Source organism: Sorex araneus, chromosome 9 (genome assembly GCF_027595985.1).
Source record: "Sorex araneus isolate mSorAra2 chromosome 9, mSorAra2.pri, whole genome shotgun sequence".
Lineage (NCBI taxonomy): Eukaryota > Metazoa > Chordata > Mammalia > Eulipotyphla > Soricidae > Sorex > Sorex araneus.
This window is the reverse complement of record NC_073310.1, coordinates 16,829,794-16,842,655: the sequence shown is the minus strand read 5'-3', so window position 1 is coordinate 16,842,655 and position 12,862 is coordinate 16,829,794.

The following is a 12,862-nucleotide window of genomic DNA, read 5'->3' as shown; positions in this document are numbered from 1 at the left end:
GTATCACTGTATCACTGTCAACCTGTTGTTCATCGATTTACTCGAGCGGGAGCCAGTAACGTCTCCATTTGTCCCAGCCCTGAGATTTTAGCAGCCTCTCCTTACTCGTTTTTCCCAACGATTGGAGGCTCCTTTCAGGGTTAGCAGAATGAGACCTGTTATTGTTACTGTATTTGGCATATTGAATACACCACGGGGAGCTTGCCAGGCTCTTCTGTGCAGGGCGGTAATATCAAAGATATATAAGGCACTGGTTGAACTTTACAAGGAAAAAAATCCAACCCCATTGAATAATGGGGAGAAGACATTGTTGAATACTATTGGGTTGTCCTTGCTCTGCCCGCAGGAAGCTTAGGTTTATTGAGTTACTCCCACAACAGTGCCCCTGGGGCACAGTATTCAGGGCAAAAGCCCTACTCACTATATATCCCCTTGGCCCCCTAAAGTATTAGTATTCGTTCTTTTAGGTCTGGCTAAATTCACTTCCATAACATTTTCAAGATTCACCTATACTGAGCCGGAAAGATAAAACAATGGCTAAGGTGCTTGTCTTGCATATAGCTGACCTGGGTTTGATTTTCAGAAATGCATATGGTGCCCTGAGCACTACCAGGAGTGATCCCTGAGCTCTGAGTACTGCCATGTGTGGTCCCCAAGCCAAAAAAAAAATCACTGTATCACTGTCACTGTCATCCCGTTGCTCATCAATTTGCTCGAGTGGGCACCAGAAATCACTGTATCACTATCACTGTCATCTCGTTGCTCATCAATTTGCTTGAGCGGGCACCAGTAACGTATCCATTGTGAGACTTATTGTTACTGTTTTTGGCATATCAAATACGCCACGGGTAGCTTGCCAGGCTCTGCCATGTGGGCAAGATACTCTCGGTAGCTTGCTGGGCTCTCTGAGAGAGGCGGAGGAATTGAACCCGGGTCAGCCGCATGCAAGGCGAATGCCCTACCCACTGCGCTATCACTCCAGCGGGTAGGGCATTTGCCTGGCACTCAGCTGATCTGGGTTTGATTCCCAGCATCCCATATGATCCCCTGAGCACCGCCAAGAGAAATTCCTGAGTGCGGAGTCAGGAGTAAGCCCTGTGCATCGCCAGGTGTGACCCAAAAAGAAAAAAAAAACTAATTCAGAAAGGCAAACCAAAATAAATAAATGCACTTATGTCATAGCTTGCAACAGAATTTCCTATAGATTCATTATTTATGTATTATGACAGTGTAGGTCACACCTGGCTGTGCTCAGGGGGTTACTCCTGGCTCTGTGCTCAAGGATCACTCCTGGCAATGTTTCGGGAGGGCCAGATAGTTCAATGGGTCAAGTGCATGCTTGGAGACCCCAGGTTCAGTTCCTGGTGCTAACTGGTCCCCTGAGCACTGCTGGGAGTGACCCCCAAGCACCTTGCCAAGAGTAATCCCTGTGCCCCACTGGGTGTGATCCCCAAACCAACCAACCAACCAACCAACCAACCAACCAACCAACCAACCAACCAACTAACCAACCAACCAACCAAGAAAACAAACAAACCCCCAAGTTTCCCCCCCTCACGTGACCTTTTGAATTTCTGAGGTGTCCAGGAGTCCGGGAAGCCACACTGTGGGGTAGGGGTGCGGTGTGGAAGCTGGCCACGTGCACAAGTACAGGGAGGGCAGCAGAGTGCTGAGGGACCCAAGCTAATTGCGGGTGAGTCAAATGTGACAGGGGTCCTGAAAGCTCCTGGTAAGGGGGCACTGGTGGGGTAATGCCTTAAAGATGGGCACTTGCCAAGGGAGCCTTTATTTTTCTGTGCTCTGAGACCCACGTGAGAGAACCCCAAGTTTCCAGACATGTTGCCCAAGGTGGGGGTCAATGCCTCCAGGGTGGGGAGACAGAACCTTTGCACGGTGGCAGCTGTCCCTCAGGTGACACTCTGGGTCCCTAGTCCTCTGTGGCAGCTCCAGCCTTGGTTTGTTCTCCACTGCTCCCTCCAGCTCCGCATGGTTCCTAGTGCCCTTGTCCCCAGAACATAAGGGAGTCTAGGGACCCGGTGCTGGATGGGAGAGTGGTAGGCTCAGAAGACTCTGAGGGGGCCAGAGTGGCAGTATAGCGGGTAGCGTGAATTTGCCTTGCATGTGGCCGATATGGGTTTGATCCCCAGCATCCCATTTGGTCCCCCGAGCACTGCCAGGAGTGAGTGATCCCTGAGTGCAGAGGTAGGAGTAAGCCCTGAGCATTGCTGGGTGTGGTCCCCAAACAGACAAATCAAAAAGAGAAGACTTTGGGGTTATCCTTCTGTGCAGGGGGAGGTGGGGCCAGGCGTGGGCTGAGATCAGGTGGACCTGGGTCACCCACTGATGTGAGTAATAATAACCCACAGCCTGGTGGGCGAGGTTCAAGGTCCAGTCCGTCCGTGCCCAGCCGGGGGGAGGAGGAAGTGGTGTGGTTAGCAGCCGTGGGGGTGGGGTGGGGGACAGCTGCCCGGATGAATGTGCACCAGGATGCCCCCTGGAACGTTTTTCTCTTTTTTTTGGACGCATCAGCTCACTTTCTAGCCACTAGCCTCTTCTAGAAGTTGCACACAGATAAAAGGTCCCAGTTAATGAGGATTCGGGTGAAAGTTTTAAAATTCACAGCAAGCCCACTCCGCATAATAATGTATCAGAAACACAACAATCCTTTAATCTTGCAGGAATTAATTGCTGAGCCCAGAAATTCAGGACACGCCAACAGAATCCTTAATTTCTTGAGCTGATGCTTTCAAAAAAGCGACTGATTTTAGACGTCTCTCTCCGCCCCAGTCAGACCCCCCCCCCCCTCCCGGGCGACAAAGGCGGGGATTGTTTCCACGGCTACGCAGGAGACCCTTGTCTGTGGGTCTGAATTCATGTCAGCTCTGAATTTTTCCTGCGGGTAGAACGTGTTGGACTTGACATTCCCAGTGGGCTCAATGCCGGCTCTGTAGCGTGTCCCACGTACGTTTGCTGGAACCCGCTGGAAGCTCCCCACTGCGCCCTCTCTGTTCAGGTTCAGTATGACCAGGCACAGAGATGGATGGACTGTGCCAGAGCCCAGTCAGGGCCCCGGAGGCAGGGGCTTCTGAAAAGTCTCAGGAATCTAGAGACGAGTGCGGGGCACAGGAAACCTTTGCGAACAAAATGCTGAAGGATGAGAGGGTTAACTGGTGAGGAGGGAAGAGACCTATGTTCCTGGGTGAGGAACATCCAGTGCAAAGGCCCTGAGGTAGGAATACAATCAAGTAGCTGACAGTCACTGAGGCATGTGTAGCAAGTAAAGAGAAATCAGGAGGGGGTGTGTTGGTAGCTCAAAGGTCTAGGGTGTAGGCATTGTATGCTCAAGACCTGGGTTCGATCCCTGACATCCCACAGCACTCTGAGCACTGCCGGATCTGACACTCTGAATGTAAGTTATAAAAAATATAAAATTTAGGGGTTGGAGCAATAGCACAGCGAGTAGGGCGTTTGCCTTGCCTGTGGCCAACCCAAGTTCGATTCCCAGCATCCCATATGGTTCCCTGAGCACAGCCAGGAGTGATTCCTGAGTGCAGAGCCAGGAGTAACCCCTGTGCATCGCCAGGTGTGACCCAAAAAGCCAAAATATATATATGTATATATATATATATATATATAATTTATACACTTATAAAAGTATTTTTTGTGTGGGGCCATACCTGGCAGTCCTTAGGGCTTACTCCTGGCTCTGTGCTCAAGGATCACTCCTGGTGGGCTCAGGGGAAACTGTATATAGTATGTCTGGGATTGAACCTAGGTCAGCTGCATGCAAGGCAAACTTCCTACTCACTGTGCTATAGCTCCATGCTTATGAAGATTAATCCTGGGTATGGCCTATAACAAAACAGAACAAAAATGGAGTGGGGTACAGAGAACCCCATAAGACTGACAGCTAATATGGCTGGAGTGATAGCCCAGCGGGTAGGGCGTTTACCTTGCACTCGGCCAACCCGGGTTTGATTCCCAGCGTCCCATCTGGTCCCCTAAGCACTGCTAGGAGTAATCCCTGAGTGCAGAGCCAGGAGTAACCACTGTGCATTGCCATCGCCTGGTGTGACCCAAAAATAATAATTAAAAAAAAGACTGACAGCTGTTATCTCATCTAAACCAAAGAGGCAAAAGTGCAAAGATGCTGAAAGGAAGAAAATAACTGTCCACCTACAATCATTCAAAACTGAAGGTAAAATAAAGGAATTTTCAGATAAACAACAAGGAGAGGGGCTGGAGCAATAGCAGAGTGGGTAGGGCATTTGCCTTGCACTCAGTAGACCTGGGTTAGATTCCCAGCATCCCATATGGTCCCCTGAGCACCGCAAGGGGTAATTCCTGAGTGCAGAGCCAGAAGGAACCCCTGAGCATCGCTGGATGTGGCCCAAAAAGGAAAAAAAAAACAACAAGGAAAGGGTTTAATATATACATATTTTAGACTCGACCTGCCAAGATGTTAAGAATCTTTGTTTCTATGTTCATGACTGATATTCTAATGTAGTCTTTTCTGTTCTTATGATACAATTTCTAGTTTTGGTGCCAGTGAAAGGCTGACCTTAGAGAGGGATTTTAGAAATATTTCTCCCTATTTTCTTTCCCAGAAGTTTGTATAGTATTGGCATTCTTTTTTTTTTTTTTTTTTTTGCTTTTTGGGTCACACCTGGTGATGCACAGGGGTTACTCCTGGCTCTGCACTCAGGAATTACCCCTGGCGGTGCTCAGGGGACCATATGGGTTGCTGGAAATCGAACCTGGGTCGGCTGCATGCAAGGCAAACGCCCTACCCGCTGTGCTATCGCTTCAGCCTCAGTATTGGCATTCTTTATTCCTTAAATATTTGGTAGAACTACCAGCCCAGTGAAGCCATTTGGGTCTGAAGTTTTGTTTGGAAAAAGGCTTTTCAGGGCCTTTCCCAGCGGTGCTGAGGGGTTACTCCTGGCTCTGCACTTAGGGATCACTCCTGGCAGTACCCCAGGGACCCTATGGGGTGTCAGGGAAGGAACCCAGATTGACTGCCTGCAAGGCAAGTCTTTACCCAGTGTACCGTCTCTCTGGCCCCATCACACAGACCTTCGTGCCTTTCTCCCACTTGCTTTGGGGTTGGCTGCCCCGGGCAGAGCTGAGTCAGGCTTCCTGGGGAGGAGGCCCCTGCTTACACAGGGGGAAGCATACCGCCAACAGGAAGCCACAGGCAATGTCTAGCCTCCCTCCATCAGAAACATCCCGGCCCCCGACATCCGGGTTCTGATCATTGACTGCTGTCACTTCCAGGTCCCGACTCTTATCTCAGACGGCTATCATATACAGCAAATTCCTGTGGCTATTTTATTTTGGTTTGTTTGTTTCTGAGATGTTCCGGGGACTACACATGGATGGGACCCAGGCCTCTTGCATGCAAAGCCTGAATCAGCCCATTGAGTGCTTGGTTGCTCCTGCAACTCCTTCCTGTAGAGCATCACGGCTGTGCGTCAGAAGCCCCTGCCCAGGGCCTCGCTCCTTAAGATCAAAAGGTGCCATGGCAACCAAGAAAGAAGAGGGGTTGAGTGTTTGCCTTGCACAGTGGACCCTGGTCCAATCCCTGCGCTCTTGGGCACCACTCGGCAGTCCCGGTTGTGTAGCGGTGCTGCTGGTGCCCAGGAGTGGGTGACAGTTTCCACCCCGCAGCTGCCCTTTCCCGGAGGAAAACTACATTTCCCAGAGGGCTTTGCATCCAGGTGATCCCATGTGACCTGTAATAGCCAATGGGATGTAGTAGAAAATGAAGCGCAGGGGCGGGCCCTTGTCCCTCAAACTTCCTGGAGCTGGTTTGTGATATAAGGGTGACCTTGAACCCACAAATAGTGGAGCAGGGGCTGCAGGTGTGGGTTGGTGGAGAACACGTGCGTGGCATGCAAAGTGATGATGATGGTGGTGATGATGATGATGATGATGATGATGATGATTAAGTAGGAGCGTCTATGGGTGACCGTATAAGCGGTAGCCGCCTTGGGAACTGCGGGTACTCTCCTCCCAGATGGGGCTGGGTGGGGGTCCAGGACTGGACCAGGAGGCTAAATTTCCTTTCCGATTTCTCAGTGTAGTTTCTGCTTCTCTTTTGTCGCGGTAGTCCAGGAACTCTCCGAAGGGACAGAGCGTGCAAGCCGGGCTGGATGGAAACGTGGACATGGGCCTCCAGTTGCTGGGCTGCTGCTTGGGCCCCCCACCTCCGACTCCTCCTGAGGGGTCTCTGACCTGTGTTTGTCCAGCGTGGCCCCTCTTCCGCCGTTGGAGAACACCCAGGGCAGCCTGACCACGGGTCAGCCTCCGGGAGCTCGACAGCCTTCTCATTCTGAAGTGACGGAGTCCTGGGGTTGTTTCTTGCCTGGGCCAGCACTCTCCAGGCTGGTGGCCTGGGGCAAGGGTCACTTCTGGATGTAGAGGACTTGTACAGGCAGGATGAAATGACCTCAGTTGCCAGCTTTATTCCTCATGTCTCCATTTCCTCATCTGTATAATGTGAATAGGATTGTTGGTACAAAAAGTGGATTTTTCCCGCCCTGGTGCGTTCTTGAGAATTGTGTGAAAGATTTGCATTTAAAACTCAGAAGATTGGGGCCGGAGCGATAGCACAGCGGGTAGGGCGTTTGCCTTGCACGCGGCCGACCTGGGTTCGATCCCCGGCATCCCATATGGTCCCCCAAGCACTGCCAGGAGTAATTCCTGAGTGCAAAGCCACGAGTAACCCCTGAGCATTGCTGGGTGTGACCCAAAAAGCAAAAAAAAAAAATAAAAAAATAAAAAAATAAAAATAAAACTCAGAAGATTGGGGCTGGAGCAATAGCACAGTCGGTAGGGTGTTCGCCGGGTTTGATTCCCAGGATCCCATACGGTCCCCTGAGCACCGCCAGAATTAATTCCTGAGTGCAAAGCAAGGAGTGACCCCTGAGCATCGCCGTGTGTGACCCCAAGAGCAAAACAAACAAACAAACAAACAAACTCAGAAGATTAAAAGTTAGAGTTTATTGTACAGGTAGAGTAGATGGGCCCGGGTCCCTCCCCAGATGTCTGCTCCCTCCTTTACTGGTGACCGGTGTCACCGTTCCCGTCCCTGTCATTGCCCCTCCTGTGAATGACTTCCACCTCACCCCATGCAGGCTACTCACCTCCCGTGAATGATGACCAGGTCCTGTCCCTGCGCTGCTCTCTCTGTTCCATGGATGCCTTCCTCCGTCTCTGGCCACGGCCACACGTGCGGGGTGATCCCTGTGCTCTGTGCCTGTCGCCGGCCCTTCCAGCTGTACCCCAGCAGTTCCTATTGGCCTGTCCCAGCTTTTCCCGTCTCCGGCATGACCACGTGCTTGTGGGTGAGACACCTGTGCTCAGCACCGTAATACTACCTGGGCGCCTGGGCCCTGCTTGAACTTGAGCTTTCCTGGCCATCCGGGCCCTGCCTGTACTTGGCCATCTGTCCAGGCGTGCGGCCCTGCTTGATCCTGGAGTCTGTATAGAGAGGGAGATGCTGGTCCAGGAAGAAGGGCCCGAGGAGAGGGAACGGCCCTGAGAGATGAGAGATGGGGCTGGGGGCTGCTTTTATCTGCTGCCATATCCCACCCCCCACTCATACCTTTATTTGTTCCAATTGGCTACCTGTCCCATGCGCAAGATTTAAAGTGACTGACCAGGGAGCTGGAATGATAGCACAGCGGGTAGGGCGTTTGCCATACACGTGGCCGACCTGGGTTCGATTCCCAGCATCCCATATGGTCCCCCGAACACCGCCAGGGGTAATTCCTGAGTTCAGAGCCAGGAGTGACCCATTGCTGGGTGTGACCCAAAAAGCAAAATAATAATAATAATAATAATAATAATAATAATAATAAAAATAATAATGTGACTGACCAGGGTGCTGGAGCAATAGCACAGTGGGTAGGGCATTTGCCTTGCATGCAGCCGACCCAATTTCAATCCCCGGCATCCCATATGGTCCCCCAAGCACCACCAGGACTCAGTGTAGTTTTGCTTCCCTTTTGTCGCAGTAGTCCAGGGAGTCTCGGAAGGGACAGAGCATGGAGAGCAGAGCCAGGAGTAACCCCTGAACATCGCTGGGCGTGACCCAAAAAAGCAAAATAATAGTAATAAGCGACTGACCGAATTCACCTGGCACTCCACCTTTCCACTTCCGCTGTAGCAGAACCAAATGTATTCACCCCATACGATTCCTGGGTAATCTAATAAGGTAGTGCAGTGTGTGGACTTTCGCAAGGAGCCTGGCTCTCTGGCACTGAGTAAGTGTTCTCCCTTTGATAGGATAAAGTGCTCAGAACTCAGGGACGTTCATGCCACACACATGTGGCTGTCTCCTGTCCGAGCACCCACTCTGCAACGGCCCGAAGCTACTCACCACCCTTCACATAGAGTGGGCCCAGGGTTGTTGTTGTTGGTGGTGTTTTTCTAGAATGCATCCCTACTGTGTGATTCTGAATTTCATTTTTAATTTTGCTTGAGGGGGGGCCACACTCACTCCTGGCTCTGTGCTCAGGGATCACTCCTGGTGGTGTTTGGAGGACCATATGGGATGCCAGGGATTGAACCCAGGTCAGTGACATGCAAAGCAAATGCCCTCCCCGCTGTGCTATCTCGCAGGTCCCTAATCCTGAGTTTTAGAGGAATAGCTGGCACCCTTTCCTGAGAGCACTCCAAGATCTCGAAGGCACATCGCACGCAGTTAGAGCCCAGGTCCAGACCCCCGCCCCCCTGCACTGCTGCCCACCCCGTTGGCGGGAGATCAGACACCTCCATGGCTGAGGGTTAATTACTGACTTGGCACTGTCTCCTGGGGGAGAAATTGCAAGAGTCTTTCTTTCTTCTCTTTCCAAAAGCATAAACATTTGCACTGCCATGTAGCCCAGGGGCCTGGAGATATTTATTTGTGCAGTTCACAAAAGAAGAGTCTTTTGCTTGGGGGCCCGGTGGTCTTCTGGGCCCAGGGGACTCCTTTGGGCACCAGCGGGCATCTCTGGTGGTGGGCGGGCTGGGGGGAGGTGGGTCTGTGGATGCTGCAGAGGCTTTGACCAGGCCCTGGCGGCCCAGGTGAATTCCCCACGCCGGGAAAGTGTTGTCCCTCGGTGCGGTCACCTGCTCTGCTCCCCCACCCCGCGCCCGCACCCTGACAGCGATTCTTCTGAGAGGGGTGATGGTGGGAGACTCCTGTTGCTTTTTTAAAAAATGATTTTCAATTTTTTTAAATAATCAAGGGATAATTTTTCACAATGCACCTGTAATTTCTGAATAGAAAAGACTCCAAAAAAAATCAAATAAATGTGAGCATCCTCCCCACCTTCCCTCCTTCATTTCTTCATTTCTGTCTCAAAGGTTTATTACTTACAGGTAACAGCTGGTAGGACTCACCTGGCGGGGATTTTCTCTCTATCCCTCCCTCCCCCCCTCTCTCTCTCAACAAGGCAGTAGAACTAGGAACCTGCTTTGATTGAGCTTCTTCACTATGACTCGTGCCTGTAGATGGCCCAATTCCATTGGATAAAGAATCGCAAAGCTCAGAACAATCCATCTCTCTTCTGCCAATGGCCCGGGATCCCCTTATACGCAGGAAGAGGGTTACTCATTTTTTTTTTTTTTTTGCTTTTTGGGTCACACCAGGCGATGCACAGGGGTTACTCCTGGCTCTGCACTCAGGAATTCCTCCTGGCGGTGCTGGGGGACCATATAGGATGCTGGGAATCGAACCCGGTCGGCCATGTGCAAGGCAAACACCCTACCCACTGTACTATCGCTCCAGCCCTGGAAGAGGGATACTTTTAAGGAAAGATATTTCTGTGGTCAGGTCCCAGGGAACTCGGTGGACTTGCCTTCCTGACCACCATCAGGGAAGAGGTTGAGAGTGAGGTTTAGGCTTAGGGCCTGGCACATTGGGTGAGGTCGACTTTCAGGGCCCACTGCCTTCTACAGTTCTCTGCTGTGACCACTGGGTGGTGCTGCTGAGCAAGACTCTTGCAGGGAAGGAGGCGTTGGGCTGGCACACGCAGGCCCTTGGCATGGTCCCTCAGCGAGAAGGATGCTCAGCATGCCAGTTTGCCCACCTGGAGCCAGGAGGGAAATATGAAAACATTCTAATTCTTTATTTTCTTTTGATCTGAAGCAACTGCTAAAGAAATCCACTGTGGGGCCCGAGCGATAGGACAGCGGGGAAGGCGCTTGCCCCTCTCAACTCACCGGGGTGTGATCCCCAGCATCCTATGTGGTCCCCCAAGGAGTGATCCTGAGAGCTCGGAGTTACCCCTGAGAATCAACGGGTGTGACCCCAAAACAAAACAAAAAAAAAATAAAAGCACTGTGGCGGGTCACCAGCAGAGGAGGTATTTCTTTTTTTTAAAAAAACATTTTTTATTTTATTTATTTATTTTTTGGGTCACATCCGGCGATGCTCAGGGCCCTGGCCCTGCACTCAGGAATTACTCCTGGTGGTGCTTGGGGGACCATATGGGATGCTGGGGATTGAACCCGGCTTGGCTGAGCGCAAGGCAAACACTCTCTGTACTATCGCTCCAGCCCCCAGAGGAGGTATTTCTACTCAGAGGCTGTGCCCAAGAGGGAAAGGCCAGTAGATATCTTTATAAAGAGGGGCAGGGGGCTGGGAGTCCATGGAGAATGTATTTGGGAAACTAATAACTCAAAGGAATAGATCCTTCCTTCCTTCCTTCCTTCCTTCCTTCCTTCCTTCCTTCCTTCCTTCCTTCCTTCCTTCCTTCCTTCCTTCCTTCCTTCCTTCCTTCCTTCCTTCTTTCTTTCCTGTTTCTTTCTCTTGTTTTTCGTCCAGGGATCACTCCCAGTGGGCTTGGGGGGGACTTGTGGGCTTGTGGTGCTGGAGATCAAACCTGCGCCAGCTATGTGCAAGGCAGGCGCCCTACCGGCTGTACATCTCCTCTCCGGCCTCTCAGGCCCTCTTTTCTAAGGAGAAAACTGCCTTGGAGCCAAGCATTGCATACTTGGGCGTGACGGGTTCTCCATCCCAGAGGCAGGGTGTACCCAAGACCCCTTGTGCTCTTGGTGGCCCCGTGAAAGCCTGGTTTTGAGAACCATTTGTGTCAGCAGCAACCACTTAAAAGTCTGCTTGTGGCTCGGACCCTTGGCCTGTTGATTCTTCCCCAGAGCTCAGTGGTTCAGAATATCACCCTTGGTTGCTGATAAAAAGTATTCAAGTCACAGAGGCCAGAGCAGCAGAGCGGTGTGTAGTTGCACTTGCCTTGCATGTGGCCAACCGGGGTTTGATCCCCAGCATTCCATCAAGTCCCTGGTTCAGTGTTTGGGGGGACCATGTGGTGCTGGTAATGGAACCTGGATCTCCCTCAAGTGAAGGACTTGCATTGGCCTTGTGAATTGTGTCCCGAGCCCAGAGCACTTAGTCGGACACCGCTCCAGTCAGGAATCATGGTTTCTTTTTTAAAAGCTTAATTAATTAATTAATTAATTAGTTTTATTTGCTTTTTTTGGTCACACCCAGCGATACTCAGGGGTTACTTCTGGCTTTGTACTCAGGAATTACTCTTGCCGGTGCTTGGGGGACCATATGGGATGCCCGGGATTGAACTCCGGTCGTCCGCGTGCGAGGCAAACACCCTACTCACTGTAGTATTGCTCTGGCCCTAGAGCTAGCTTTCTTTCTTTCTTTCTTTCTTTCTTTCTTTCTTTCTTTCTTTCTTTCTTTCTTTCTTTCTTTCTTTCTCTCTCTCTCTCTTTCTTTCTTTCTTTTTTTCTTTCTCTCTTTCTCTCTTTCTCTCTTTCTTTCTTTCTTTCTTTCTTTCTTTCTTTCTTTCTTTCTTTCTTTCTTTCTTTCTTTCTTTCTTTCTTTCTTTCTTTCTTTCTTTCTTTCTTTCTTTCTTTCTTTCTTTCTTTTCTTTCACACCCAGAAGTGCCTAGGAGGCTCCTGGTGGTGCCCTGGGTATCCATGTGCAGTGCGTGAGGACTGAACTCAGGATGGCCACGTGCAAGGCAAGCGCCCTCCCCCATGCTCTCTCCAGCCTGGATCACAGCTTACGTGAGACATGACCATTCGTTCAAGGTCACCTTGATGGGGTGACTTCATGTCAAGTCTTTCTCCTTCCCCTGGTGCTGCTGCTCAGACCCACTTCCAGTCCTTGTCACCCCAGTACAGGAGTACACTAGAGTGTATCTGGCGCTGAACGTTTCAAAGCCTGCGGCCTGGGACCACTGATAGTTCAGCGGGTAGCGCACTTGCCTCGCACCCAGCCAACCCAGGCTCGATCCCTGACATCCCATATGGTCCCCCAGCACCACCATGAGTGATGCCTGAGAGCAGAGCTAGGGGTGGCCCCTGAGCATCCCTTGGGTGTGGTTCCCAAACCAAATGAAAACATTTCCCAGCCCCCCCTCCGCATGTTTGCACAGCCTCCCCCGCCCCCCAAACAATCCCCCTAAGGCAGGAATGGGGAAATGAACTGTTAAAGTCTGCCCTGTCCAGTTGATCTCCCCGCGCCCCCAAGCCAGCCAGGAAGGCCAGGACGGGGGAAAGTGAAGCAGCCGCAGTACCCCTGGCTGAGAGATTAGGCTGGCGCACCCAGGCCTCATGCAAAAGGGCTGGTCTGGCCCGCCTCGCCCTCAGCCAGAAGAAAGGCCTGTTTCTAAGCGACTGGAGCCCCAGCATGGGAAAGGGAAGTGATTTCAGCCCAGTGTTTGGCTGCAGGCCCCGCCCCAGTTCCAACTCCTGGGCATCGGCAAAGGAGAACAAGGAATTGCTGAGGGGGGCAAATTGGTGATAATTAAGAGAACCTGGGAGACGCACAACACTGTGAGGGCCACCAGCTGTCAGGGAGCTGGGCCGCTGTCCCCAGAGGAACTGCCC